Source organism: Chiloscyllium plagiosum, chromosome 8 (assembly GCF_004010195.1).
Source record: "Chiloscyllium plagiosum isolate BGI_BamShark_2017 chromosome 8, ASM401019v2, whole genome shotgun sequence".
Classification (NCBI taxonomy): Eukaryota; Metazoa; Chordata; class Chondrichthyes; order Orectolobiformes; family Hemiscylliidae; genus Chiloscyllium; species Chiloscyllium plagiosum.
The window spans coordinates 36,250,130-36,255,006 of NC_057717.1; the positions used below are offsets into that span (position 1 = coordinate 36,250,130).

The 4,877-nt window shown below is 41.1% G+C and overlaps 1 long non-coding RNA gene across 2 annotated transcripts in view; it reads right to left on the reverse strand.

Moving 5' to 3' along the window:
• The window catches only part of LOC122552411, a 19,237-nt gene that overhangs the window by 11,792 nt on the left and 2,568 nt on the right, over positions 1–4,877 (reverse strand). The window contains exon 1 of one of the 2 annotated variants that reach the window (XR_006312374.1): positions 421–490. The exons of the other annotated variant lie outside the window; for it this stretch is intronic. This is a non-coding gene — a long non-coding RNA (uncharacterized LOC122552411). Of the gene's footprint in view, positions 1–420; positions 491–4,877 lie in introns of those variants that run through there. 2 annotated transcript variants of the gene reach the window in all.

Genomic DNA, 4,877 nt, shown 5'->3' on the forward strand with positions numbered 1-4,877 from the left:
TTTTGGTGTCATCTGCTAACTTACTATCTGTACCGCCTCTCTTCACATCAAATTTTTTTAAATGAATGACGAGACATATCCAGAATAAAAAATACATCCATTTCCCTGGGTTTGAATGTGCTCTGTGTAAATCCTGCCCCATGACTCTCTATCAGGGAGAGCTGCACATACACCCCTCTGAACTTTGTCCCCGACAAAGCTGGCGGCGGCGCGCGTGTCCAGTGAGTCGTTGCCCCGAATAAAATGGCGGTGCTCGGTCGGGCGGGATCGCTCGATGAGGCATTTTCTCCTTTGCTGCAAAAATGGGACTGTAAGTTTCAAATTTGTGTTTTCCGATGAGCACCAAATTTAATGTAAAACCTCTCAGCCGATACCAACACCATTACCCTCCCGCTTCCTGCTGTTTATTTCTTTCCTTACCGACAGCTCTCCAGCCACACGTCCTGAACATGCGCGCCGACGGCGAGGATAATCACGTGGTATAGTCAAGTCCCACCCCTCATTTACTCTGATTGGTTGGAGGACCAGGTCTTCCAGCTCTGCCCCTGTCTTTCCATTGGTCCGCTTCTGACATCAATCACCCGGGGCCCATTGTTGGTTGGAGCATGCACACTGCTTTGTGGCTTCTGCTGCTGTTCATAACTTACGAGAGGGGACAATGTTAAAAATCACACAAACACCTGATGAAAAAGCAGCAAAACTAGTGCTTCCAAATAAACCTGTTGGACTCTAAAGTGGTGTCCACTAAATTATAATTTTGTCCATCCTAATCCAAAACCAGCACCTGCAAGTCACAAGTGAGGGAGGAATGCATAATATAAGAACAAAAGAACTAGGAACAGGAGAAGGCCGTCCTGCCCTTCGAGCCTTCTCTGCTATTCAACAAGATAATTTCGTGGACACAGAACCATTTACTGGCGTTCTCACCACATCCCTTAATTGATTATTTCTTTTTTAATAAAAATCTACCTTAGCTTTAAAAACGTTTATTGAACTAGCATCAACTACTTTCCTGTGCAATTAATTCCATAGTGGTTAAGAAGTTCCTTTTCAATTCAGTGCTAAATCTTGAGATGATGCCATGTTGTCCTCGCTTCACCTGCCAGTGGAAACATCCTCACTAGTTTTGTTTTATCCATTCCATACATTATTTTATATGTTTCCATTCTTCTGAATTACAATGAATATAATCCTATGGGATATAGGTAAAACAGTGTTTCACTGTCCTCCTGCGAACATTGAACAGCGAAATTGAGTACTAACTTCAGTGTATAATTATGGGATATAGGTAAATAACTACTAACTTTAGTATATAATTGTGGATAATTGAGTAACTTTAGTGCATAATTATTCTAGCAAATAATTTCTTCCATCATGATAGTTTAAATAATTTACAATTTCAGCAAAAGAGCTGAGATAGCTGAAGCGCATAAACTAGGCAAGAAAATACATATTGTTAAAATGTGTTTTCAGGAATGGAATGTACCTATGAACAATGGAAGATGTTACAAGCAAACAGATAAAGTGAAAAGAACATCAAGATCGAGGTTTAGCAAAATCTCCCTTATGTCAGCACTTACAGAGGAGAGGGTCGCCAGCTTGGATAAGGGGGAAGTAATAATGGCAGAGCGGACCTGGGTAGTGGCAGAACGCAATAAGGGAGATTGATAGGTATGAAGACCTATGAGGTAAACGGGGAATACCGAAAATTAAAACTGTATACATTGTAAAGCAATCCCTTAATGTGTGTGCCCACTGGTCACCCCTTCTTGCAAGAAGGTTCCAATAAAATTCGCTGGTTCAGATTTTGACTCGGACTGAAATTTATTATACTGTGAGTTTTATTTCTCACAATCCCAATCTACTCAGTCTCTGTGAAGCCAAACCCCTCAACTCTGGAATCAACCTAGTTTACCTCCTCTGCACGCCCTCTATAACCAGTACGTCCTCTCTCACGTAAGGAGATAAAAACTGCATGCAGTACTCCAGGTGTGACCTCACCCAACGCAGCTGGAACATAATCTTTACATTTAAACACAATCCCTACAGCAATGAAGGACAAAATTCCATTTGCCTTCTGAATGGATCGTTGTATCTGGTGACCAACCCTCATGCAGAAGGATACCCTGGTGCCTCTGCATAGCAAATGGTGCAACTGTTTAAAAGTCAAGTAATAATCTCCTTTGTAATGTTACTACAAACAAACAGTATGACTTTACATTTATGAACATTGTATTCCATTTGCCAGACCATTGCCCACTCACTCAATGTATCTATGTTCCTCTACAAAGTTTCACAGTCCTCCGCACACTTTGTTCTGCGACTCATCTTAGTCTCATATGCAAACTTTGACACCCTACATGTGGTCCTCAACTCCAAATTATCTGTATCAATTGTAAATATTTGCAGTCCCAACACTGATCCCAGAAGCACACAACTAGTCACTGATTGCCAGCCAGAATAATACTCATTTATCCCCACACTTTGCTTCCTTTTATTCAACCAATCTTCTATCCATGCTACTACTCTAACCCTAACACCATGCACCCTTATATCATGCAACAGCCTCTTGCACATCACCTTGTTGAAGGCCTTTTGGAAATCCAGGTACTCCACATCCACTGGGTCCCCGTTGTCCACCTTGCTCGTAATCTCTTCACAGAATTCTGAAATATTTGTCAAACATGACCTGCCCTTCATGAACCCATGCTGTGTCCGTCCAATGGGACAATTTCTATCGAGATTCCCTACTATTTCTTCCTTGATAATGGACCCAAGCATCTTTCCCACTACAGAGAATAAGCTAACTGGTGTATAATTTCCCATCTTTTGTCCACTTCCTGTTTAAAATAGTGTCGTCACATTTGCTGCTTTCCAATCTGCTGGGACTGCCACAGAGTCCAGTGAATTTTGGATAATTACTGCCAGTGCATTTGCTATGTCTCCTGACATCTCCTTTAGTACCCTGGGATGCATTCCATCAGGGTCAGGGCACGTTTCTATCATTAGAACAATTACCTCCAACAGTCAACACTAGCTGTTCCATAATAATGATAATTTCCAAATCCACACCTACCGTTGTCTCTTTGTTAATTGCTGGCAAGATATTAGTATCCTCCACTGTGATATCCCATAACTAAATGCTTCTTCTCATTTTCCAAGGGATCAACATTTACTTTAGCCATTCTTTTCTCAAAATTATTTATTTATTTATTATTTATTTATATGAAATTTTGCTCTCTGTCTTTATAGTCTGTGCTAGTTTATTTTTCTCCTGTTCTATCTTACTATTTTTATAGCTCTGCTGTGGCTTTCTGTTGACCTTTAAAGTTTTCCCAGTTCAAGTTTCAGTCTGTTTTTGGCCACTTTGTATGCCTTCTCTTTCAATTTGATCGCTTTCCTTAGATACTCATCGCAGAGTATGCCTTTTCTTACAGTCCTTCCTTTTCACTGGAATATACCTTTACTGAGGACTTTGTAACACGTCTTTGAAAATCTGCCGCTGGTCATCAATAGTCCCACCATAAAATCATTGTCTTCAGTCTACTTTATCCAGGTTCTCCCTCATTCTATTGCAGTTCCCCGTGTTCAAGCACAGGACTCAGGTATTAGATTTTACCTTGACACTTGCCATATCTATTCTAAATTCAACCATACAGAGATAACGTCTTCCAAGAGGTTCCCTAACTCTGAAGTCATTAATCATTCCTGTCTCATGCACAGGGACCAGATCTTGGATAGCCTGCTCCCTTGTCAGTTCCATTTCATACTGTTCAACGAAACTATCACGGATACAGTTAACAAACTCAAGGCTACCCTGACTGAGCTGGTTCAACCGGTCTACATGTTGATTAAAATCACCCATGATAATAGCCGTACCATTTTTACAGGCATGAGTTATTTCTTTGTTTATTGCCCATCACAATGTGATGTTATTATTTGGTGGCCTACACACTGCACCTATTAGTGACTTTCTTGTTATAATTTTGAATGCATCATTCCTGTTTTTCCTAATGTATGGCAATAACAAAAACTACTTGCTTTGCATGGAATCTTTCAGAATGGCAAATCTCCTAAGATGCTTCATGGATGATCAAAACATTGATTAAAGAGAATGATTTTAAAATACATCTTAAAAGGAGGACAGAGAAGGTTAGGGAGGCTATTCCGCAGACTTCTGGCCTTGACAGCTCCAATTGTGGAGTGATGCAGGTGGGGTGGATTGGAAAGGGAATATGCAAAAGGAAAATGGAGGAGCGCAGGCAGTGCAGATGGTCTTCTGGACAGAGGAGGTGCCAGACTGAGTCTGCCTGTCAGAGAGTATGGCTGCCTCATGGAGTTTGAAGCTCTGCAATGGGTCCATGCATGTCATGTTAGTCAAAGATAGTATAATGGCGGCTGAGAGAAGTTTTGATGAGGACTCATCTACTGAGGTAGTGTGGGCTGAGGTTAAAAACAGGAGAGGAGAGGTCACACTGCTTGGAGTTTTTTATAGGCCTCCGCAGAGTTCCAGAGAGGTGGAAGAGAGGATTAGCAAAATTATTGTGGGGTAACAGGGTGGTCATTATGGGGGCTATAACTTTCCCAACATTGACTAGAAATGCAATAACTTTAATATGTCTGTTGGATCAGTTTTTGTCCAATGTGTACAGGAGGGTTTCCTGACACAGTATGTCGAAGGGCCGACAAGAGATGAGGCCACATTGGATCTGGTGCTTGGTAATGAACCAGACTAGGATTTTGATTTAGTTGTAGGTAAGCATTTTGGAGAGAGTGATCATAATTCAATTACATTTAGTTTAGCATTGGAAAGGGATAGGTACATGCCACAGGTCAAGATTTATCAATGGGGCTGGGGCAATTATAATGCGATTCAG